General features: G+C 39.8%; 1 pseudogene; it reads right to left on the bottom strand.

Annotated features, from left to right (window-relative positions):
• The window catches only part of LOC147340955 (spermidine synthase-like), a 43,320-nt pseudogene extending 22,193 nt beyond the window's left edge, over positions 1–21,127 (bottom strand).
• Positions 21,128–26,623: the final 5,496 nt, after the last annotated feature.

Here is a 26,623-nt window from a genome sequence, read left to right as displayed (position 1 = left end):
ATTTTAGTTTTTTGAGGAACCTCTATACTGTTCTCCATAGTGACTATACCAATTTACATTCCCACAAATAGTGCACAAGGGTTCCCTTCTCTCCACATCCTCTCCAACATTTGTTTATTTGTGTTCCTTTTGATGATAACCATTCATTGTTTTGATTTGCATTTCTTTAATAATTAGCAATGTTGAGAATCTTTTTATGTGTCTGTTAGCCATCTGTGTATATTCTTTGAAAAAATGTCTAGTCTGTTCTTCTGCCCATTTTAAAACCCATCATTTTTATTTTATCCTTCCACTGACTAATATATTCTTAGAAGTGCGCTTTCTACTTAATTACCTATAGCTTCATTGTTCTCTATGGAAGTTACCCTTTCAAAATGGTTTCCTTCTATGAAATCTATAGACATTTTTTTCAGACTTCATTCCTCCTCACAATCTTTTCAGCATTTAACAATGTTGACCAGACTCTTTGGTTAACCATTCTCTTTCATGGATTTCCATGACACCTTTCCTGCTTCTCTGAACACTCCTCTTCCTCTAGGCTGGCTCCTCTCTCTCCCATCATATCCTAATGAGAAGCATTCCCTAAGACTCAGACCTCAGCCTCTTATTTCTGTGTTTATTCTCTCTTCTTCTGAGAAGGCCTGTTTTTGATGCTTTAACTATCTGTATTTTATAGTCCAAAGGAATATAAATCATTTTATTGTCTACAGTTAAAACCTTTCAATAACTTCCTACTCCAAGAAGAATAACATGTCAAAATTTTTTATGTGGCTTTCAAGGTCCCCATGATCTGACTACTGCCTTCCTCTCCAGCTTCATACTATGCTACTGTGTCCCTTGCTCAGTAGCTCCAGGTCACACTGTTTTCTGGCCATGCTACATGGCATGCTGGATCATGTTTGATCCCAGACTAGGGATCAAACCTGTGCCCCCTGCATTGGGAGCATGGAGTCTTAACTACTAGGCCACCAGGGAAGTCCCACACTGGGCTTATTTCTAGTCCCACAGCACACCAAGATCTGTCCCACATCCAAACCTGCTTGTTCCCTCTTCCTAGATTGTTCTTTTTTCTACTTTGCCTAGCTGGTCCTATCCCACTGAACAGCTCTCGGGTTAACTGCCACTTCCTCAGAGGCTTTCTTTGATCACCTAATCTCAAAGCAGGCCACCCTTCATAGCACTTGTCGGGGAGGAAGAAATTTTCCTCTACCCTTCAATGTTCTTCTGGCTGGTCTAAGAGTTAAATTGACATGATACCGATTAATAGGAGAAAATCACACAAAAGTTTAATAACATTTATACATGAGAAAGACTTAAGAAACTGAGTTATGAGCCAGAACGTCTGGAACCCTCACCTTAAAGGCAATCTTCAGCTTAAGACAGAAGAGGGTGTTGAGAGTAGTAGTTTAGGACCTCATAGGTAGGGGGAAGTCCTGAGGGAAGTGGTTTAGGACCTCATAGGTAGGGGGAAGGCAATTGACATGGAAATGGAGAAGCAAATGTTTAATCAACAGATACTTGCTGAGCCAAGCAGAGAGGGTGGGACACAGAGGAATTTTAACCAACAGATTTTGCTAGGTTTCTCCCCATTTACAAACCTAGTTCATGCAGTAGTTATCTATGGTGATAGTTCCCTGCCTAGAATAGTTCCTCTACTTCTAAAGGCAATTAGGGGGAAGGTCAAATGTTCTTCCTGAGTCTTTTGGGTCTTGATTGTTTTCAGCTGAAAATAATCCACATGCCAAAGAGATATTTTGGGTGACAAATTTTGCTCCTCTACACACTTATCATGAGTTGTAATTGTGTACAAACATTTTTCTCCTTAATTGTCTCTCTCTGTTGAGTATAAGATAAGCATATTGAGGGCTAGTGTGACATCTGTCTTTTTCCTACATTAGCCCCAGTATCTAGCATAGTGCCTAGCATAGAGTATGTGCCCATAAATGTTTGATGAACCAATAATGAGAATGGTTCTCAAATTTCAACTCCTACCCTGATTTCTTCCAGAGTTCCCATCTCGTATCTCCAGGTCCCTATTGGCCATTTATATATGAATGACCCTGCTCTAATTTGTCATTTATCCAAAATCATTTTACCTCAAAAAACTCCCTCCTAAGTAGAGAATGGACATGTGGACACACCAGGAGAAGAGGAGGGTGGACAAAGTGAGAAAGTAGCATTGACACATATACACTACATTGTGTAAAACAGATAGCTAGTGGGAACCTGCTGTATAGCACAGGGAACTCAGCTCAGTGTTCTGTGATGACCTAGAAGTGTGGGATGGGGGTGGGGGTGAAGGGTGCAAGAGAGGTCCAAGAGGCTGTGACTATATGTATACATATAGCTCATCTACTTCCACTTCTTTGTACAACAGAAACTAACACAACATTGTAAAGCAACTATACTCCAATTAAAAAAAAAAAAAAAAAGCCCTCCTCTCCTCAGGATTACCTTATATGTCAGTGTTATAGTAACCTCATCCAGGATTGAAATCTGGAAGTCATCTTTAAGTCTGTCTTCTCCACTGGCCCTTTAATCCTTCACCTGGTATAGCATTTGAAGATATCTTCTTCTTCATATTCCGTAGTCATCACCTGGGTTCAGAATGTTATTACCTGTAGTCTAGTTCACTAAGTGAGTTCTGTTTTGTTTTGTTTTGTTTTGTTTTTTTCCATACACCCTACCTAGCTTATTAATACATGAGCACTCAGCTTCAGTGTGCCTTTATATGTTCCTGCTGCTGCTGCTAAGTCATGTCCAACTCTGTGTGACCCCATAGACAGCAGCCCACAGGCTCCTCTGTCCTTGGGATTTTCCGGGCAAGAGTACTGGAATGGGGTGCCATTGCCTTCTCCTCCTTTATATGTTAGGTACATGTAATCCAAGGCTTCCCTGGTGGCTCATATGGTAAAGAATCTGCCTGTAGTGCAGGAGACTTGGGTTCAATCCCTAGGTCAGGAAGATACCCTGGAGAAGGAAATGGCAACCCACTCCAGCATTCTTGCCAGGAAATTTCCATGGACAGCAGATCCTGGCAGGCTACAGTCCATGGAGTCACAAAGGGTAAGATACAGCTGAGCGACTGAGCATGCACACAATCCCCATTCTACTGCCTATTCTACTCTCTCTGCTTAGGCAATCCAGATATGCTTTACAGTGCCTTCAGCATATCAAGAAAGTTATACTGTATAGCACAGGGAAGTATTCTCAGTATCTTGTAATAACCTATAATGGAAAACAATGTGAAAAAGAATAGATACATACTCATGTATATTTATAGTGGGTTTCCATGGTGGTTCAGATGGTAAAGAATCTGCCTACCTTGTGGGAGACTCAAGTTCAATCCCTGTGTTGGGAAGATCCCCTGGAGAAAAGAATGGCTACCTACTCCAGCATTCTTGCCTGGAGAATTCCATAGACAGAGGACCCTGGCGGGCTACAATCCATATATACATATATATGTATAACTGAACCACTTTACTGTACACTTGAAACTAACACAATGTTGCAAATGAACTATATTTCAATTTTTAAAAAGTTATGCCTCTGCACCTTTGCAAGTGTTCTCTCTCCCTGAAAATCCCCATTTCACCTGCCTTTGCCACAGGATTATGTTGAAATTGTCATCTTCTCTGTGCAACTTTCTGACCTCTTTCCCCAACATACCTGTGCGTCAGTGTCACCACCACCACTGTCTTGACAAAACAAGTATTTGCCATTCCCTTATCTTTCTTCCTGAAGTTCTTTGTCTAGACATCTATTAGCAGGTAGAACACTGAATTATATAGATATCTCCATATTTTTATTTCTCCTTCTGGACCACAGGTCTCCAAGCACAGCTGGCAGTAAAAATGCTTAAGCACCTACCCACCTCCACATATACACATGTATGTATAGTATTATATTACTGTGTATATTACATTACTGTCCATATTATTGTATGTTATTATATATTACTGTATTATGTATATCATGCCACATATATTATTGCAATATTATATATTATAAAATGTGAAAACCAAAATTGAAAAAGATGAGCTAAAACAAAAAAATTATTAAAATTTCTAACATGTTTTTTATCCCTCCAAGGATATTATTTTGAACTCTTCCCTGAATTGTATGCACTCTTGCTTTTTGGATGTCTATAGTTTATACTATTGCCATAGCTTCCAACCTATGGTAATATATCCCACTGATCACCCCTGTAGCACTCATTTGGCATTTCTAGTTCTTCTTGTACAACTACCTAATTTGAAATTAACCAAAAAACCTTTCATGATTATTTTCATGCAATAATATTTACTGAGTGGCCACAATATACCAGAAATTTTCTGGGTCCTGTGGTCTCAGTAACAAACCAGAAAGATTAGGTCCCTGTTCTTATGAAGCTTTCATACTGGGATCAGGAGAGAGAGAGAAATATAAACAAGATAATATTATCATATAAGTGTAACCAATTGGAAGATCTGCAATGTATTATATTAGTGAGAAAAAGGCTTTAGAATTAGGCAGCCCTGGATTCAAATCCAGGGTTGACCACATACAAGATCTGTGATTTAGGCAATGAACTTAATCATTCTAAGTTTGTTTTCTCATCTGTAAAATAAGATTAATAATTTTCCTGTCAAAAGGGTACATGTAAGAATGAATAAAGTATAAAATTTCTAGCATAAATGCCTGATCATTGATGTTATTAAAATATATTTTGCAAAATCTTCATAGCTCAGACAGCATATATGTTACAATATGATTCTATCTAAAAGTAATTCTAGAAATAGGATATGGGAATTCTTTTCTTGGTTCACTTTAATTGGACAGATTTGAGGGTACACTTGAACTTGACTGTGAGAGGAAATCATTAAAGAAGGAATGTTCGGAGCTAATTATCTACTTAAGATCAGAAAAAATAATTGCTGTTGACAGTTCACTTGCCTGACAACTTTCCCAGAAGGTGAAGAATTGGCAGTTTATCTTTTTTTTTTTTAATTTTATTTTATTTTTAAACTTTACATAATTGTATTAGTTTTGCCAAATATCAAAATGAATCCATCACAGGTATACATGTGCTCCCCATCCTGAACCCTCCTCCCTCCTCCCTCCCCATACCATCCCTCTGGGTCGTCCCAGTGCACTAGCCCCAAGCATCCAGTATCGTGCATTGAACCTGGACTGGCATCTCGTTTCATACATGATATTTTACATGTTTCAATGCCATTCTCCCAAATCTTCCCACCCTCTCCCTCTCCCACAGAGTCCATAAGACTGTTCCATACATCAGCGTCACTTTTGCTGTCTCGTACACAGGGTTATTGTTATCATCTTTCTAAATTCCATATATATGCGTTAGTATACTGTATTGGTGTTTTTCCTTCTGGCTTACTTCACTCTGTATAATAGGCTCCAGTTTCATCCACCTCATTAGAACTGATTCAAATGTATTCTTTTTAATGGCTGAGTAATACTCCATTGTGTATATGTACCACTGCTTTCTTATCCATTCATCTGCTGATGGACATCTAGGTTGCTTCCATGTCCTGGCTATGATAAACAGTGCTGCGATGAACATTGGGGTACACGTGTCTCTTTCCCTTCTGGTTTCCTCAGTGTGTATGCCCAGCAGTGGGATTGCTGGATCATAAGGCAGTTCTATTTCCAGGTTTTTAAGGAATCTCCACACTGTTCTCCATAGTGGCTGTACTAGTTTGCATTCCCACCAACAGTGTAAGAGGGTTCCCTTTCCTCCACACCCTCTCCAACATTTATTATTTGTAGACTTTTGGATCGCAGCCATTTTGACTGGTGTGAAATGGTACCTCATAGTGGTCTTGATTTGCATTTCTCTGATAATGAGTGATGTTGAGCATCTTTTCATGTGTTTGTTAGCCATCTGTATGTCTTCTTTGGAGAAATGTCTATTTAGTTCTTTGGCCCATTTTTTGATTGGGTCATTTATTTTTCTGGAGTTGAGCTGGAGGAGTTGCTTGTATATTTTTGAGATTAGTTGTTTGTCAGTTGCTTCATTTGCTATTATTTTCTCCCATTCTGAAGGCTGTCTTTTCACCTTGCTGATAGTTTCCTTTGATGTGCAGAAGCTTTTAAGGTTAATTAGGTCCCATTTGTTTATTTTTGCTTTTATTTCCGATATTCTGGGAGGTGGGTCATAGAGGATCCTGCTGTGATATATGTCGGAGAGTGTTTTGCCTATGTTCTCCTCTAGGAGTTTTATAGTTTCTGGTCTTATGTTTAGATCTTTAATCCATTTTGAGTTTATTTTTGTGTATGGTGTTAGAAAGTGTTCTAGTTTCATTCTTTTACAAGTGGTTGACCAGTTTTCCCAGCAACACTTGTTAAAGAGATTGTCTTTAATCCATTGTATATTCTTGCCTCCTTTGTCAAAGATAAGGTGTCCATATGTGCGTGGATTTATCTCTGGGCTTTCTATTTTGTTCCATTGATCTGTATTTCTGTCTTTGTGCCAGTACCATACTGTCTTGATAACTGTGGCTTTGTAGTAGAGTCTGAAGTCAGGTAGGTTGATTCCTCCAGTTCCATTCTTCTTTCTCAAGATCGCTTTGGCTATTCGAGGTTTTTTGTATTTCCATACAAATTGTGAAATTATTTGTTCTAGCTCTGTGAAGAATACTGTTGGTAGCTTGATAGGGATTGCATTGAATCTATAGATTGCTTTGGGTAGTATACTCATTTTCACTATATTGATTCTTCCAATCCATGAACATGGTATATTTCTCCATCTATTAGTGTCCTCTTTGATTTCTTTCACCAGTGTTTTATAGTTTTCTATATATAGGTCTTTAGTTTCTTTAGGTAGATATATTCCTAAGTATTTTATTCTTTCCGTTGCAATGGTGAATGGAATTGTTTCCTTAATTTCTCTTTCTGTTTTCTCATTATTAGTGTATAGGAATGCAAGGGATTTCTGTGTGTTGATTTTATATCCTGCAACTTTACTATAGTCATTGATTAGTTCTAGTAATTTTCTGGTGGAGTCTTTAGGGTTTTCTATGTAGAGGATCAGTTTATCTTTACTGAATATTTGATGCCCTTGAGGCAGCCTTGAGTTCCACAGATTAAAACCAAGTGGATAGAAGCAAACATAAAAGAAGAGCAAAAGGAGCCTCAAATTGTCTTTCATGTTCAATCCCCTACCTTTCTGTATAAAAAGGGCTCAGCCTACAGCATTAAGATATTAATTTGCTTCCTGTGAATTTTCCATTTGAAAGGTGTACATGGATATGGCAAAGCACTTCACGGCCTCTCTTCCCAAACTGAGAAGTAGAAAACCACAGAGAAATAAAACCTAAATACCAAGAGCAGGAACATTAAAAGGCTACAATACCCAAGTTCAGTTAAGCAAGAAGTAGTGACTGATACAGCTTCCCAGGTGACTCAGTGGTAAAAGAATCCACCTTCCAATGCAGGAGGCACAGGAGCCACCAGTTAGATCCCTGAATCAGGAAGATCCCCTGGAGAAGGAAATGGCAACCCACTCCAGTATTCTTTCTTAGGAAATCCCATGGACAGAGCAGCCTGGTGGGTCACGGTCCTTAGGGTCACAAAGAGTCAGACATGACTGAGCGACTGAATATGCAACACACAAGTGAGTGATACAAAGGGCTTGCAAGTTCCAATGTGACTTCTGAGGCTATTAATATAGTAGTACTTGATGAAAAGTACTCACGATTGTGAATATGCACATTTAGGTGACAAAAGCACATTTAAAATGCATATGTTACTATTTGTTTAAAACCTTGCTCATAGGCAAGGTTTCTTTTGATTGCAGTTACATGAGTTTTATTAAATCATTTCATTTTCTAATAGCATTTGAATCAGAACACATATATCCATTGCATTACCTTACTAATTAATGTCTTTTGAATGTTCTATAAAATACCTAGACAACAAACCCACTCCTTTTCTCCCTCTCATTCAACTTTTTAATTGTTTTTCCAAAAACCTGAATCTTAAAAAATAAAATTAAATAACAATTGCAGTGGTGAGTTAGCCAGGATTTTTCTGAGTCCTATCTGCCTTTGCCTGGTGATTTGCATATTTTAAATTTGGCTTCTTTTCACTCATCTATAAGGAAATAATTGATAAAAATTCACACCTGCCAAAGAACTCTTCAAAGTTTTAATATTCATAAGCCTTAACCTTTATGGATATTGTCTTGTCACTTAAATAATTGTGCATTAAACTTCATAAATATTAGACCAGTCCTTTGAACTTCAGTCTGTCTAGGTCTGTCATGAGTGATCAACATCAGAAAACAGAAGTGAGTAAACTAAAAACTGTCCTTTCATATTCCAAGGATGATGGCTTATCTAGTAACTCATATAATGTTAAAAGAAAATTACCAATACTATCAACAATTTATTCCCATTGATAGGGTAACCAGATTCACCCCAAACATAAAACAACAAACATAAGGTCGACTTTTATTTTTATTCATGAATACAAGAGAATCACCTGAAGTTCAGACATAGCCTGAGAAGATTTTAGTTATAGTACAGAGTTGAAAGAGAGTGCAACGCATCCACCACCATTTCATTTGAGGTCTCTGTTGATGTATTTTGGCCACGTCTCAACAGCATACTTTAAATGAATGATGGTTTTATGTGATAGGAAATGATATATAGAAAAGTCATTAGTCAACCAGAAATTAAGGGAGAGAAAATACAGCATTAGCAATTTTATTTCCAATCTCATCACAGAAGTGAGTTTTGACTCTGCACATACTAGTGTTAAACTTTATTAGTCATTTGAATATGTCATTAAGTATTCCTACTTGAATTAAATGTTTGGTGTGCGTTAATTAAATTTATTAACATGATACTTTCCCACATTTCCTTTCCATTGCCCTATTCCAGCCTCTCAATTTGACTCACCTGGATAATCACAATAGCCTCCTAACAGATCATCATGCTTGTAGTTACTCACAAGTCCAATCCAAAGTTATTATCACCATCAGAATAGTAATAATAACAGCTGCTATCCTTGAAAGAGTACGTGTGATGTAGTGCTAGCTGTATTATGTGGAGTTTTAGTTTGATCTTCACAACAGCTCTTTAAGGTCATTACCATTATATCTTTTTTTACAGATGTGAACACTGAGGTGAGGTTAAGCAATTTGTTCAAAGTCAAATAACTAGAAACAATAGCCTTTGAACAAGTTTTTCCTGTACTACCTTTAAAACATGTCCTGAGTTCTCTAATTCTATGTATACTCCATACACATTCTCGACATTGGCCAGAGCTACCTTTTTAAAAATATGAACCATATGATATCAACCCTGCTTGAAATCTCTTCTTATGGCTTCCCATTACAAGTAGAATAAAAACAAAATCTTCACCATGGTCTACAAAGACAAATGTAATCAGACCCTTGGCTCCTTCTAGAACTTACTTTCATGCAGGTGTCCCCTTTATTTATTTCAGTCCAGCCAAGCAGGCCTTCTGTCTGTTTTTGGAACACATCATGCTCATTCCCACAAGGGCCTTTAAATATGCTCTTTGCTTTGATTGGAAGACCTTGCCTCAGATATTCACATGGATCATCCCAACATGTAATTCATGTCTTAACTCAAACTTCATGTCATTAGTGAGGCCTTCTTTAACCATCAAATTTAAAGCAGTTTACCTGTTTCTACCAGTCATCATCATATTGCCCTGTTTTATTTTGTTCATCACTCTTACCTAAATTAACTAGAAAACGTCTTTGTGTGTATTATCATTTATCTCTCCTGTCCGTAGCTGAAAAGTCAGTACCATGAGAGCAGAGGTCTTGCCAATATACGTCACTACTTTGGCCCCAATTACTAGAATAGTCCTTGGAACATAGGAGCTCAATAAATATTCATTGATTGCACCCAGTTTTGCCTGACTTCAGAGCACCAGCTCTTAACCATATGCTAAACTGCTTCCTAAAGGATAGGTTTTTTCACTTTACTTCTTTCTTCAAAAATCATCAGTATTGCCGTTGTCTACTAAATTAAGTTCCAGCTGCTCAGTTTTGCTTTCAAGGACTTTGACCTCTAGCATGTCTTTCTGTCTGACTTCCTCCTGCAGCCTACTTTATGCATTATTTCTGAAATACAACAGGGGAATCTGAATACACCCTACACTTCCCCCACACCCTACACTCCCCCACAGTCCTACCATTTCTACCTTTAAGATATTAGCTACATCCTTCACAGCCAAGCTCAAATCACACCTCTTACACAAAACTTTCCTAACCCCCTGCAATATTGTGATTTATAATAAATATATATATAATCATTCAGATGATCAAAATATATTTCTCATGTATATTTAGTCTTTGCCTAAGGTTTCTGGCTCACAGCTCCCCAACCACATGGAATTTCCTGAGTGATAAGAGCAATGGGGACATCTTTTGTTCACAATCTTTGGTCTCTTACCCTCAGTTCTAGAAATTCTTCAGAGCCATAAAGGTGAAATATGAAGCCCCCTTTCCGCTGCAATTGAATTTATGTTAATGAAGTGACTTTTGGAAAGCACCTGAAGACGGGGACTGGTTAACCAGGAGAATCAATCAGGAATAGATGTTTGGAACTTTTAGTCACATCCTCTGAATTCCTGGGAAGGGAGAAGGGCTGGAGGTTGTGTCAGTCACCAGTGGTCAGTGGCCACCAATGGTTATAAATTAATCAAGTGTGACCATGTAATGAAGTCTCCATAAGCACCCAAAACAAGGGAGTTCCGAGAGCTTCTAGGTTGGTGAACCTGTGGAGATGCTGGGAGAGTGAGGCAGAGTATGGAAGCTCTCACCCTTTCCCCGCACCTAGCCCTATGCCTCTCTTCTATCTGGCTGTTCCTAAGTTATACACTTTTATGATACACCAGTAAACTTATTTCAGGTACCTAGAATAGTCAAGTTCATAGAGTCAGAAAATACATTGGTAGATGGTGGGGGCTGGGGGTTGTAGTGGTGGGGAGTGGGGATGGGGAGTTAATGTTTAATGGGGACAAAGTTTCAGTTTAAGAAGGTGAAAAGTTCAGGAGGAGGCTGATGGTGAGAGTGCACAACAATGTGAATATACTTAGTGACACTGAGCTGTACAGTTAAATATGTTAAAATGGTGTTTATATTATGTGAATTTTACCACAATAAAAAAGTTTAATTTTTTAAAAATTAGAAAAATATATAATACACGGTAATCTAGTAGGTAAAGTATTTGAGTTCAGTGAGCTGCTCTAGCAAATATTTGAACTGAAGAGGAAGTTGTTGGCAATCTATTCTCAACCGTCAGAAGCACAGGCAATTACCTGAGCTTGTGATTGGTGTCTGGTTGAGGGGGGTACTGTCTTGTAGGACTAAATCCTTAACCTGTGGAATCTGATACTACCTCTGGGTAGATAATGGAGAAGGAAATGTCAACCCATTCCAATATTCTTGCCTGGAGAACCCCATGGACAGAGGAACCTGGAGGACTATAGTCCATGGGGTCGCAAGAGTCAGACACGACTTAGTGACTAAACCACTACCACCACTGGGCAGATAGTGTTAGAATTGAGCTGAATTGTAGGGCACCTGCTTCATGTCAGAGAACTGTTTTTTGGTGTGGGGAACCTCCCCACCACACACACACTGGAATTTAGTGCAGAACCCTTACCCTCTCAACTCAAAATGTTTCCCTTCACAATTTCCCCCATGGTACTTTGTTGATCTTAAAACACTCAGCACAGTGTTTTAGTCAGTAAGTCGTGTCCGACTCTTGTGACCCTGTAGGCTGTACCCTGCCAGACTCCTCTGTCCATGGGATTTCCCAGGCAAAAGTATTGGAGTGGGTGGCCAATTCCTCCTCCAGGGGATCTTCCTGACCTAGGGATCAAAGCTGGGTCTCCTGTATTACAGGTGGATTCTTTACTGACTGAGCTACCAGGGAAACACAGTGTACCTCATAATAAAGTTATTTGTAGCTATATCCGCCTCCAGATGCTTACCTCTTATTTTCCATCACATTTCTGATGCAGGTTCTAGCACATAATGTCTACTCAAATGGTGAACTGAACTAAATATTTGCAGTTCTCCCATCCTTATCAGCACTTACATATGGACTTCCCTGGTGGCTCAGATGGTATTTACATTATTGTTTTTTTGCCTGTTGCTTTTTAATTGCTTTCATTTATTCAACTAGGGTATGTAATTTTCCCCCAGCTAGACTTCAAGGTTGTTGTTCAGTCACTCAATTGCACCCTACTCTTTGTGATCCCATGGACTGCAGCACACCAAGCTTTCTTGTCCTTCACTATCTCCCGGAGCTTGCTCAAACTCATTTCCATTCAGTTGGTGATGCCATCCAACCATCTCATCCTCTGTCGTCCCCTCCTCCTGCCTTCAGTCTTTCCCAGCATCAGGGTCTTTTCTGATGAGTCAGCTCTTCATATCAGGTGGCCAAAGTATTGAAGCTTCAGCTTCAGCATCAGTCCTTCCAATGAATATTCAGGATTGATTTCCTTTAGACTTCAAGGTAAGGAAGGCTTCTGTTTCTTTCTTTAAGATTTCTTTTTCCTTGCCCTTTCTCTTATCGACACTGCCTCCATCCCCACAATTACTGACTCTTTACACTTGCAAGTATACTCTGTTTATACAGTGAGTGAAGACTAGACAAATAAGTGAATAAAAAGACTTCCACTAGGTTTAGTCTGAGAAGTTAAAAAAAAAATAGCATGAAAGCCCTCAACTAGTTTTTCCCTTTCTCTATTTCAAATGGAATAGTAGCCAACTCAGGAGGAGGGAGTAGGGTGGTAGCCCTGGGCTGCTAGCTGGAGGCAGGAACAGAGAACTAGAACCCCTTGGGTGATAATTTCTGGCAGATCTGCACAGAGGTTTAAGAGCAAAGAAAGGACAAAGCAGAATCAGGATATTACTCACATTCTCTTCCCTCCATACTCCCCACGTCTCCCAGCCCAGAGACATTCACAGCTCTGGTATAAATAAATACACAATTTGATTTTTCCTTAGCATTGTTCTTTCAAGTAACTACAGAAAGCTTAAAAATGGCTACTTGTCAAGAACAACCATTGTGTTTATGAACTTTATTCATATCCCCAGAATGGAAAATGACTAACAAAATATTAGTGCACTGATGAATATTTACTGATGAATTAAGAGGTTGCAGTGGCCACAATTCTTTGGCTTTTAAACATAAAATTGAGTCTGGACAGGCATCAATATTTAAGGCATCTTCTCTTTTTTAGCCCAAGATGGCTTATGACTTAGTCTAGATAAGTCAGACCAAACAGATGTCTCCTGTGTTTTTCCAGAATAAACATTTCCCAGAGGCAGAACTCTGCCTTCAGCCCTGCCTATTAAAACACAAAGCTGCTTGAGTTTTTCTTATAAACATAAGGAAGAAGAAGAGATAGAAGAGGAGAGGGAAAAACACAAGGCAAAAGTTTCTTAATGAATAAACTAAACATTGAGCCTCTTGAGGAAAACTAGCAGGTTTGATTGATTGCTTTTGTGTTCAGTGAGTTGTTTATTTCAGAAAGATCTCTCCAGCCACAGACAAAAGCAACCAACACACAAACAAAACTAAAAACAACAGAAATTGGAGAAGTGACTCAGCTTCTGAAGACTATCTAGAACAAACATAAACTAATTAAGTTCTAGTCAAATGACCCTCTGACAAGTAAGAAAAACAAAACAACAAAAAAAGCAATACAAAATAAAAAACCATAGCCATCATCAAGATGTCCAAGCATGTGCAATAAAGTCTCCAAGGAGACTTTTCTGGATCCAGCCTATAAAGCAGAGGAAGCAAAAGAATGATGAATAATGAACAGTGAAGCATGTCAATCTGTGGTTGCTAAAGAAAGAAATTTTACCCTGGGAAATCAGGAACAGTCTCTTGATAACTTAGTATAATTATTTCATCAGCCAGTAAAGAATAGTTTTGATTGGAACAGGTCTTTAATATACCAGAAAGACCTTCATAGAAGAACTGTTTAAAGTACAGTAAATAGTAATAGTTTTTTTAAAAGTCTGTCTTTTTTATTTTAAAAATAAAATTCCCCTTACTAATGCAATTGTTTCATGGAAGTGGGCTATGGTCTATTCCTTTTTTCATACAGTGAACAAATTGAGATTTCTTTTAAAAATTTTTCTGACATATTTTACGTCAACTCTAGGTAAATAATATTTTCACATAATAGTCTCCTATAATCTATAACTGGCAACTAAGTACATAATCCAATGCCCCACTCCTTGAAGTATCTTTGATTGTCATGCTACGAATATTGCCTTATTTACATATAATATCTTTCTCTGCACGGTAAAAAATTCCTTTTTGTATACAACTTACAAAAGCCTCTTTAAAGCAAATACATTGAAATCGTGGCTAATCAGAAAGTATTAAGCCAAACCTTAATAACTCAGAAATGGTATAAGCCACTTGAACATACTGATGTCAAGGTCATTTGGAGAGAGAAGGTGGTTTAGCCACTAAGTCCCCTTCCGCCAGGGTCCTCTGTCCATGGGATTCTCCAGGCAAGAATACTGGAGTGGGTAGCCATTCCCTTCTGCAGGGGATCTTCCCAACCCAGGGATCAGACCCATGCCTCTTAAACTGCAGGTGGATCCTTTAGCACTGAGCCAGAGAGAAGAGACACACACAAACACTTCCTCAGACAGATTTTGTGGAAAAATGGATTACACTTGTATTTTACAGAGTAGGTGATATTATTAAGAAGATTGAAATCCATCAAACTAAAAAGTTTCCTTAGAACTGAATGAAATAATGTATTTAAAGATCTGAAAGTTGGGTATTTAATCCATTTAGTTCTCAAAGTTTCTGAATTCTAATATGGAAAGGCATTTGCTGTTAGACCAAGAATATGGAGGTTGCTGCTGCTGCTAAGTCACTTACAGCGGTATAATTCAAAGCACAGTAAACAGTAAGTGAACTGTAAGTATCAAAATCACCTGGAGTATTTAGTAGGAAGACTGATATCATCAATGACATTTGAGAAACACTGATTTAGGTATTTATTCTGGGTTATTCCCTTGATGCTCAAACAGGTCTTTGTAACCTCTCTGTGTGAAAAGTTATTAGATATGCTAAATTTATGTGTTGCCCTGTTCTCAAATGACAGCAACAAATAAGGTACTTTGTGGGATTTTTAAAAATAGCACATTTTTTGTATTTTGCAAACCCATTTTCTACTCTTATTTATGTAAAGGTCAAGGCCTTCAGGGAACTTTGATAAAAAAAGGTTTGTTGAGACATAAAGTGGTGAAGTATTGATACTATTTTAAGCTATAATTTCCTAGATGGCAGAGAATGTTTAACTGAACCATGGACATACGGGAAAATCTTTACAAAGACAAACAAACGTTTTGATGATGATGACTATTAACAAAAATAGAGAAGAGCAGTTTAATATTGACTCAGTAGAATATGAGAAGCACTAAGTGAATGTTTATTTATACCCCCCACACAAAAGCCAGTTAACAGTTTTTGCTGAGCATGGGAAAAAAAACTTCTCTATCTTCCGATTTAGACACTGCAGTCAGTGAAATCTATGGAAGGTTCAGAGAGTCGTGGTTTACAATAAGCTCCAAAACTTTCTGTGTCTTTCTGGTGAACTTAATTATCACAGTGTCTTTTAAACCCCATATGGGCAATTTCTATTGATTATAATGCTGCCTACTGCTGAGAGCAAAACCGATCCACTGCACGCTCCAGATAATCCTTGCCAGCAGGTCACTTATGCCTCCCAAAGTTTCCTTTTAACACAATTAATGATGATGATGATGGTGGTGGTAATAATAATAATAATCCTTAATGCTTACTCAATACATTCTACTAAGATAGCTGGAAAATTAAATAGGTTTTCTTTATAGTTCTAATTCAATACATGATTTTGGATTCTGGTCACCTAAACATAGGGCTTCACCTGCAGTGGCAGAGATGCAAGTTCAATCCTTGGGTCAGCAAGTTCCTCTGGAGGAGGGCACAGCAACCCACCTCAGCATTCTTGCTGGGATAATCCCATGGATAGAGGACCATGGCGGGCTACAGTCCACAGGGTCTCAAAGAGTCAGGTATGACTGAGCAGGCACACATGCATCTAAATATGTATTTCTTGCTTGATTTTTTGTTTGTGTGTTTAAGAAACCACTGAAACACTGCTGACTCAATGGTCTTAGCACAAAAAATATTTTTTATATTCTAGAATGGTCAGTTCAATAATCTCTGCCTCTAATGGTACCCCAAAACTACTATAATAAAACAGAATGGATTTATTTTTGCCCTTTTCAGCTATTTCAATCCCTGAAGTAGTCACCAGTAGCTCCTTTCATTAATCACACAATATTATCAATTCGCATACATTCAAACCATTGGAGCTACTTTAAGATAAGCAGATTTCAAATTACTACATGCCTACTAATTTTGAGATCTGAGTTGAAGTTTCTTAGTTCTGTAGAACTTCATGGATATGACAATCATAATCAGTTTCTACACACAGAGTATGAGCAATTTAGAGATCTAAAATTAGTGTGAGCAAATTATTTAAATGAGTGCTGTGTAAGAGATTAATCAGGTCACATGAATTACCAGAGTGTCCCAAATCCAAGTTCTCACTTATTTTCTTCTCCACTAATTGTCTAACCAAAGGTAGTACAAATTTCATTTAGTGAATTTATAGATAGTATAGTGGTTTTTTCCAAACCCACAGTGATCTAGCATTCATAGCTGAATTTAAATATTTTTGTCCATTTTCTGACTGAAGGTTTTTTCAAAAAGAATGTTCCCTAAAGTTTAGCATTGTTGTTTTTGCTTTAGTTGCTAAGTCATGCTCAACTCTTTTGTGACCCCATGGACTGTACTCTGCCAGGATCTGCTGTTACATGGGATTTCTCAGGCAAGAATACTGGAGTGGGTTGCTATTTCCTTCTCTAGGGGATCTTCCCGACCCAGGGATCTAAACTGTGTCTCCTGCCCTAGCAGGCAGGTTCTTTACCACTGAGCCACCAGGGAAGCCCTAAAGTTTAGCATACAGTGGAGAATTAATAAACATCATCTATCAATAGGAACATGAACTAGATGGCTTTGTCTTGCTAATCATATGTTTAATAACTTGGTTTATGGACTCTACATACAAACCCTTATCACATTTCCTTTCAGTCAAGCAAAACTGGGACAATTTTGAAGCTTACAATTTAGTTTCAGCTATTTTTACAACATAGAAATTCTATGAAACTGTTTATCTGTCCCCAAAATATAAGAAAACCTAAACACAACCAGTCCATTCTAAAGGAGATCAGTCCTGGGTGTTCTTTGGAAGGAATGATGCTAAAGCTGAAACTCCAGTACTCATGAGAAGAGTTGACTCATTGGAAAAGACCTTGATGCTGGGCAGGATTGGGGGCAGGAGGAGAAGGGGACGACAGAGTATGAGATGGCTGGCTGGAATCACCAACTCGATGGACGTGAGTTTGAGTGAACTCTGGGGGTTGGTGATGGACAGGGAGGCCTGGCGTGCTTCAGTTCATGGGGTCGCACAAAGTCAGACACAACTGAGTGACTGAACTGAACTGAACTGAACTGAAACACAACCCCACAAACATCCATGTCATTTATATATAATTTCTATCTAAATTCCTTTAAATACTATACTATAAAATATAATTCCCTTTATTGACAAAGTTTGACTAGCAATTTTGAGTAGGTGTTGATTTCTGGCATTACTGCAGTTTTAACATTATAAACTTTTAAAAAGTTTTTTTTTTATATCTCTAAATACCAAAAAACTTTATAAGATGCACTCTAGAATTGTAAACCCTTTAGCATGTAGTGGTCATGCTTTTAATACCTATTTGATGAATGAATCAAGGAGTTTTCCTCTTCCACATTCCAAGAAAGATTACCAGTACTTAGTGGGGAAAATGGTTATAGCTCATAATCTCTACTGTTACATCAACTTCTAAGCCAATATAAAGTTATATATACCTACATCTCAGGCAAGAAATATAGATCTTCTCATAGTTCCATAAAGAAAGGCAAGATCCAATGATGTAGCAGGCAAACTGTACATCATAAAACATATAGTTGAATAGTGAAAAAATTTCAGATTTGGCAGATCACCTAGTAGGTGTTGGGAGACGTGCATGCATGCATGCTAAATCACTTCAGTCGTATCCGACTCTTTGCAACCCTATGGACCATAGCCTGCCAGGCTCCTCTGTCCATGGGATTCTCCAGGCAAGAATACTGGAGTGGGATGCCATGCCCTTCTCCAGGGAATCTTCTGGACCCAGGGATCTAGCCTGCATCTCTTATGTCTCTTGCATTGGCAGGCAGGTTCTTTATCACTAGCACCACCTGGGAAGCCAGTTGGGAGGCATATCAGCTTTCAAAACTAGCTAGGGTCAGAGAGACTCTTCCTAGGTAGAAAATATTACCAAGTCCCACCACTGTTACCTTCTGCTTCCCTTTAAAAAAAAAAAAAAAAAAGCCAAGAAGACAGAATCCAGGCATAAATGTTACAATGTTAATGCATTTGGCACTATTACACAAATTTGGGAGAAAATAAAAAGTGAGTCAAAAATTAATTGAGGGTGTTTATATAACAGATCTGTACATGACCAAGTATGTTACCACAACATTTTACATTTAGTTTTCCGGAGCCTCAGGCAGGCTTAAAGTCTAGAATGGGCCTGTTCTCTAGAAAATCCTTTTCAAGATCTTTTATCTTTATCAAACAGGATTATTTCTACCTCCATCACATGGCTCATGAGTACTAGATAACACATACCTACTCCAGCTTAAGATACTTGAAATCTAGGCAAATGGGGCCATGATTATTATTCAGTGGGTTTGAATTTCACTGTACTAATTTTGAGTGAATGAAGAGCATTCAGAACAACTCTTGACTGTTTCATTTTTGTGGTTTTCTTCTGTTTCTCCTTTCCCTTTCTTGAGCTCTGCCTTTCTTTTGATAACAGGCAAGAGATTCACTTTAAGTGAAGGAAGGGAATAGTGTGAGGAAGACCATTTATGCCCCAATTTCAACTTCTGGGTTCAAATATACTATGCTATGACCCACTACTTTACCTTTAATTTATGCTTTAGCTTCTTAATGAATAGCTAATTTGTAGCTCATCAAATTACTCTCTCCTCTTCCAAGACATAAACTGTACTGTGAAGTTCTCAGCTACTAGTGGCTTAGAAGAGAGGGGTGTGTGTGTGAGAGAGACAGAGACAGAGACAGAGAGAGGGAGACAGAGAGAGTCACTAAGCTGTGTCCAACTCTTTGTGGCCAGGTTCCATGACCATGGAATTCTCCAGGCAAGAACATTGGAGTGGGTAGCCATTTCTTTCTCCAGGGGATCTTTCCAACCCAGGGATTGAACCCAGATCTCCTGCATTGCAGGCGAATTCTTTACCTTCTGAGCCACCAGGGAGCCCAAAGGATAAGCCTCATCCCTCCCCCCAAAAAAAGGCTCTTGCATACTCAAAAATAGCCAGTATACAAATATCTAGTGTTGAATTCCTAATATTTGCAGAGTACTTTGTTCTCATTGCTGTTCTACATACACATGTTTAATCAGTGAGGGGTCACCGAAGGCGGAGGTGGTGCTGCAGGCATCTGGTATAAGCTTGGAAGCTGAACGCCACACAGAAAAACACTCCATCTACGAGGGCAAGCCAGGCATCATTCTGCAGCCTGTAACGCTGGGTTGGGGAACGAGCCAGCAGGAGTCTTCTCTAGGGCTGGTGGGGTCCAGGTACCCTGGAGGCTCACTGTTCACAGAGGTCATGGGCAGCTGCGGCAGCAGTGGCCCCTGGGCTCAGCACACATCATTCAGGGCCTTGCGGACAAACTCAGGCAGGATGAAGGCTGCCCAGTGCACATCAGAATTGTAGTATTTCAGTTGCATCTGTTCCACCTGCTTGTGTGTCCGCTGCCTCAGGGGCTCCAAGAAGTTGGTGCTTGGATATTTGCCACACAGGATGAAGCCAATTTAGGATCCCCTGGAGAAGTGCATGGCAACCCACTCCAGTGTTCTTGCCTGGAGAATTCCATGGACAGAGGACCCTGGCAGGGTACAGTTCATGGGGTTGCAAAGTAAAATACAACTGAAACTACTCAGCTCACACAGAGGAATGCACATGAAGCCGATTTGGCTGCTGGGGTAGGTGGGGATGGTGCACGAAGCATAGCCATGCCCATAAAGAGTGATTTGCAAAACTACCAGCATCTCCTTGATGAGGTCCAGGTTCAGCCACTAACACTCACCCTGGCAGCAAAGGATGCCATCCTCTTTCAGGGATGAGCCGGTAATAGGACTTATTCATGAGCTGGTAACAGGACTTCTTGAAGAAGTTCTCCGCAGGGCCCATAGGGTCTGAGAAGTTGGTGATAATGATATCAAAAGCATCCTGGCTATGCTTCATGGAGCTCAAAACCATCACCCACGGATAGGGTGAGCTTTGAACTGGAGTAGCGAAGGCTTCCCTGGTAGCTCAGCAGGTAAAGAATCCACCTGCAATGCAGGAGACCCCAGTTTGATCCTTGGGTTGGGAAGATCCCCTGGAGAAGGGATAGGCTACCCAGTCCAGTATTCTTGCTGGGAGAATCCCATGGACAGAGGACCCTGGCAGGCTACATACCATAGGGTCACAAAGAGTCAGACATGACTGAGAGACTAAGCACAGTACAGCACAGTCAACAGCCATGCCCAGTAGGAACTTCTTAAGAGACTTGAATGACATGGCCCTCATTCTCCCACTGGACCACTGACTCCATGGAGGAATGCTGCACCACTTCCCGGTGGACACCCCCATCCTCACCCCTGAGGATCAGCACCTCACCTGGATTGGCATGGCTGCAGAGGGGCAAGTTGCCTTTCATCACCTGGTAGGAGAACTCATTCCTCTCAATGTACTGGATGACAGATGATGCCATCCAATGTCATCACAGAGCACGTTGCCATAACTCTTACTAAGGAACAGAAGGGTATCCTGGTATCACAAGCACTGATGATGTAGCAGCTGCTCCACTTGCAGCCACAGGACCTGGCCGGGCTATAGGCTGCAAGTCTCCTGAATTAGCCTTCGGGGAGGGAGGCGGGGCAGTCGGAGGTGGGATTTCATGGCTGGCGAGGAGGTGGGGGAAGGGGATATCAGGATTCCAGCTCCGCCTGCACCTCACTCCTTCCCCACTAGCATCCTAACACGGCCCACGTCCTAACAGCTCCGCACCCTAACCCCAGGGGTGGGGCGGGACTGCCAAGTAAGGGGAGAAATTCAAAATCTCTTTGCAGACTAGTTTGGTATTTTTCTTTCTCCTAAATGTTTATTCTAGACGTGTTTTCTCCTAGGCGTCAATCCTAAAGGAAATCAGTCCTGAATGTTCATTAGAAGGACTGATGCTGAAGCTGAAACTCCAATACTTTGGCTACCTGATGCGAAGAACTGACTCCTTGGGAAAGATCCTGATGCTGGGAAAGATTGAATGCAGAAGAGGGAAACAACAGAGGATAAGATGGTTGGATGCCATCACCGACTTGATGGACATGAGTCTGAGCAAGCCCTGGGAGTTGGTGATGGACAGGGAAGCCTGGCGTGCTGCAGTTCATGGGTTCGCAGAGTCAGACATGACTGAGCAACTGAACTGAACCGAACAGAGACATTTATTATCATTCACATTCTCCCCCACCATCTCCAGATCACTGTCTCACTTCTGTGTGACATAATCCCATCCTAACACTTCTGGAAATATCCACTAGAGAGCACAAGAGGTGCTGTGTCCACCTATCCAGCAAACACTTTTAATACAAAATTGTAAAAATGGTATTTCATTACCAGAAAATATACCTGTCCTGAAGAGTTCTGACAAAAAATGGTCTACCTGAGGAAGAAATGGCAACCCATTTCTTCTCCAGTATTCTTGCCTGCAGAACCTGGTCAGCAGTATGAAAAGGAAAATGATAAGACACCTAAAGATGAATCCCCTCCCTCCACCCTCCCACACCAGGTCAGAAGGTGTCCAATATGCTACTGGGGAAGAGCACAGGGCAATTACTAATAGCTCCAGAAAGAATGAAGTGGATAGGCCAAAGTGGAAACGTTGCTCAGTTGTAGATGTATCTGGTGGTAAAAGTAAAGTCTAATGCTGTAAAGAACAATACTGCATAGGAACCTGGAATGTTATGTCCACGCTGCTAAGTCGCTTCAGTCATGTCCGACTCTGTGCGACCCCAGAGACAGCAGCCCACCAGGCTCCCCCATCCCTGGGATTCTCCAGGCAAGAACACTGGAGTGGGTTGCCATTTCCTTCTCCAATGCATGAAAGGGAAAAGGGAAAAGTGAAAGTGAAGTCACTCAGTTGTGTCCAACTCTTAGTGACCCCACGGACTGCAGCCTACCAGGCTCCTCTGTCCATGGGATTTTCCAGGCAAGAGTACTGGAGTGGGTTGCCATGTAAATTTGATGTGGTCAAGCAGGAGAGGGCAAGAGTGAACACTGACATTTTAGGAATCACTGAACTAAAATGTATAGGAATGGGCAAATTTAATTCAGATGACCATTGTATCTACTACTGTGGGCAAGAATCCCTTAGAAGAAATGCAGTAGCCCTCATAGTCAACAAAAGAGACCAAAATATAGTACTTGGGTTCAGTCTCAAAAATGACAGAATGATCTCGGTTCTTTCCAAGGCAAGCCATTCAACATTACAGTAATCCAAGTCTATGCCAAAACCACTGAAACTGAGGAAGCTGAAACTGACTGGTACAATGAACACCTACTATACCTTCTAGTGTGCATGCTTAGTCACTCAGTTGTATCCGACTTTGTGTGACCCCATGGACTGTAGCCTGCCAGGCTCCTCTGTCCATGATTCTCTAGGCAGGAATACTTGAGCGGTTGCCATTTCCCCCTCCAGAGGATCTTCCCGATTCGGGGATCGAATGAGTATCTCTTCCATCTCCTGTACTGGCAAGTGGATTCTTTACCACTGAACCGCCTGGGAAGCCCACAGCATATTCTAAAACTAACACCAAAAAAAAAAGATGTCCTTTTCATCATAGGGGATTGGAATGCAGAAATAGAAAGTCAAGAGATACACGGAATAACAGGCAAGTTTGGCCTTGGAGTACAAAATGAAGCAGGGGAAAGGCTAACAGAATTTTGTCAAGAGAACAGGCTGATCATAGCAAATATCGTTTTCGAACAACCCAAGAGACAGCTGTACACATGGACATCACCAGACAGTTAATACTGAAATCTGATTATGTTCTTTGCAGTCAAAGATGGAGAAGCTGTATACAATCAGAAAAACAAGACCTGGAGCTGACTGTGGCTCAGATCATGAGCTCCTTATTGCAAAGTTCAGGTTTAAATTGAAGAAGGTAGGGGAAAACACCAGTCCATTCAGGTATGATCTAAATCAAATCCTCATGATTATATACCTGCAGTGATTAATAGATTCAAGGGATTAGATCTGGTAGACAAAGTGCCCAAAGAACTATGGACAGAGTTTCACAGCACTGTACAGGAGGCAGTGACCAAAACCTTCCCAAAGAAAAAGAAATGCAAGAAGGCAAAGTGGTTGTCTGAGGAGGCTTTACAAATAGCTGAGGAATTTAAAAAAAAAAAAGGCAAAAGGCAAGGGAGAAAGGGAAAGATATCCCCAACTGAATGCAAAGTTCCAGAGAATAGCAAAGAGAGACAGGAAGGTCTTTTTAAATGAACAATGCAAAGAAATAGATGAAAACAATAAAATGAGAAAGACTAGAAATCTCTTCAAGAAAATTGGAGATATTAAATGAACATTTCATGCAAAGATGGGCACAATAAAGGACAGAAATGGTAAGGACCTAACAGAAGCAGAAGATATTAAGAAGAGGTGGCAAAAATACACAGAAGAACTATACAAAAAAGATCTTAATGACCCAGATAACCACAATGGTGTGATCACTCACCTAGAGCCACACATCCTAGAATGTGAAGTCAAGTGGGCCTTAGGAAGCATCACTGCAAACAAAGCTAGTGGAGGCAATGGAATTCCAGCTGAGCTATTTAAAATCCTAAAAGATGATGGTGTTAAAGTGCTGCACTCAATATGCCAGCAAATTTGGAAATGTCAGCAGTGGCCATAGGACTGGCAAAGGTCAGTTTTCATTCCAATCCCAAAGAAGAGCAATTCCAAAGATCAAACTACTTTACAATTGTGCTCATTTCATACACTAGTAAGGTTATGCTCAAGATCCTTCATGCTAGGCTTCAGCAGTACAAGAACCAAGAACTTCCAGATATACAAACTGAATTTAAAAAAGGCAGAGGAACCAGAGATCAAATTGCAAACATCCACTGGATCTTGGAAAAAGCAAGAGAATTCCAAAAAAGCATCCACTTCTGCTTCATTGACTACACTAAACCCTTTGACCATGTGGATCACAACAAACTGGAAAATTCTTAAAGACAGACCCTTAACTGTCTCTTGAGAAACCTGTCTGCAGATCAAGAAGCAACAGTTAGAACCAAACATGGAACAATAGACTGGCTCAAAATTGGGAAAGGAATACAACAAGGCTGTATGTTGTAAACAACCCTGCTTATTTAACTTCTATGCAGAGTACATCATGCAAAATACCAGGCTGGATTAATCCCAAGCTGGAATCAAGATTGCTGAGAGAAATATCAACAACATCAGATATGCAAAAGATTCCACTCTAATGGCAGAAAGTGAAGAGGGACAAAAATCCTTCTTGAAGAGGGTGAAAGAGGAGAGTGAAAAAGCTGGCTTAAAACTCAGCATTCAGAATACCAAGATCATGGCATCCAGTCCCATCATTATATAGCAAATAGAAGGGGAAAAAATAGAAGCACTGACAGATTTTATTTTCTTGGGCTCCAAAATCACTGCAAACAGTGACTGCAGCCATGAAGTTAAAAGACGCTTGCTCCTTGGAAGGAAAGTTATGATAAACCAAGACAGCGTATTAAAAAGCAGTGACGTCACTTTGATGTCAAAGGTTCATATAGTCAAAACTGTAGTTTTTCCAGTAGTCATGTACAGATGTGAGAGTTGGACCATAAAGAAAGCTGAGACCTGAAGAATTGAGGCTTTCAAATTGTGGTGTTGGAGAAGACTCTTAGGAGTCCCTTGGACAGCAAGGAGATTAAACCAGTCAATCCTAAAGGAAATCAACCCTGAATATTCAATGGAAGGACTGATCCTGATGCTGAAGCTCCAATACCTGTTCAGCTGATGCGAAGAGACCCTGGTGCTGAGAAAGATTGTAGCCAAAATGATAAGGGAGTGGCAGGGAATGAAATGGTTAGATGGCATCACCAACTCAATGGACATGAATTTGAGCGAACTCTGGGAGACAGTGGAGGACAGAGAAGCCTAGTGTGCTGCAATCCATAAGGTTTCAAGAATCAGGCACAACTTAACGATTGAACAACAACAACAACAGAATAAAATTACAGCCTTAACTATGAAGATGAAAAGCCTTATGAACTTCCATTCACCACTGCATATCTTGACCAACTCATAGTCAGTGTTGTGAAGACCAAGACAATGTCATGAAGACCAAAATGAAGACCATTTTGACCTGGACAGAGTACTTTGCCAAGGATGCAGGACTCCCTGTATTAAAACTGGGAAAGTAGCTGCAAACCAGTGGGTTTGATTCAGTGAAAACCAACTGAATGTAGTGGATAGTGCTACTGTCAAGAAAACCAAAGCATCTTACCTCTTTCTGCTGGAATATACCTTTTTCATTAAACTTTAAATCATTAATGATTTCTTCTCTTACTACATAATATTGCTTCCTACCTGGTGCTACTATCTCCTCAAAGTCAAAATTTTGTGAATTCTAGTTTTCTTGTTATTGTTGTTGCTGTTTTGACCAAAAGCTACTAATTTCTTTTTAAATGGTCATCTTCAAGACTGTCTTTAAACTATTTTATTTAATGATTCTTTTAACAATGTAAATCAATAGACAGGTATTCCATGATAATTTCTGGTATCATGGTACCATAATTCCATTTCCTTCTTCTTCATCTCAACAATAAAAGTAGCTGTAATTTTGCTGACTATCTCATGACAGTTGCACACCAATTACATTTATCTTGCTGTGACAACAATCGATATTGTTGCCCTTTCTTGATTAGAAAATGGAGGCTAAGTGGAATCAGTGACTGCTATAGGTTTTAGAGGGCTTACTTTGTGGTTCAGTTGATAAAGAATTCTCCTGCAATACACTCCTGTAAAGCAAAAGACTCAAGTTTGATCCCTAAGTTGGGAAGATCCCGTGGATAAGGAAATGGCAATCCATTCTAGTATTCTTGTCTGGAGAATCCCATGGACAGAGGATCCTGGCAGGCTACAGTATATGGGGTCACAAGAGTCAGACATGACTTAGCAACCAAACCAAACCATAGGTTGTAGAACTAGTCACAGGATAAGCCGACTGCCTATCATGGCCTTGGCTTTCCATATAAATAATGACTCTCCATTTTCTAGCCTATCTGTCAAATATACCTAACATGTATAAGCACAAAGAAATGTGACCTAAAGTTTGTAGATTAAAAGATCTACTGGAAAACATTTTCTCAGC

This window comes from Bos grunniens, chromosome X, assembly GCF_055505025.1.
Source record: "Bos grunniens cultivar Pamir isolate PY7600 chromosome X, Bosgru_T2T1.0, whole genome shotgun sequence".
NCBI classification, from domain to species: Eukaryota; Metazoa; Chordata; class Mammalia; order Artiodactyla; family Bovidae; genus Bos; species Bos grunniens.
The sequence above is the reverse complement of the archived record's forward strand: the minus strand, read 5'-3'. Positions and strand labels throughout refer to the sequence as shown.